We start from the raw sequence: 408 nt of genomic DNA, 5'->3' as shown, positions 1-408 counted from the left end.
TTCTTCGTCGAATGCATTTCCAGCAGGCTGCGCTGCACACAGCGCAATGCTGCCCTCTGCTGTAATTTAAACAACAGGACTCACCGCGGCTCTTATTCTGGAGTGAAATCAGTAGCTGATTTTTTAAAAAAAACTACGCACAAATAAATATATTTACAGAAATAAATAATGATAAAGGTATGATCGCACCTTGATACACTTTAAATAAAGAAAATAATTTAAACCTTCATGGGGCACCAACACCAATGCCCTGGTGAAAAAGGCACAGCAGCGTCTGTACTTTTTAAAGTCACTGAGAAAGGTCAACCTGTCCCAGAACTGCTGCTGTCCTTCTATAGGTGTTCTGTAGAGAGCATCCTCACCCACAACATCTTAGTGTGGTACAGGAGCTGCTCTCAGGCTGACAAG

The sequence above is a fragment of the Stegastes partitus genome, unplaced genomic scaffold, assembly GCF_000690725.1.
Source record: "Stegastes partitus isolate 25-593 unplaced genomic scaffold, Stegastes_partitus-1.0.2 Scaffold420, whole genome shotgun sequence".
NCBI classification, from domain to species: Eukaryota; Metazoa; Chordata; class Actinopteri; family Pomacentridae; genus Stegastes; species Stegastes partitus.
Note: the sequence above shows the minus strand (reverse complement) of the source record.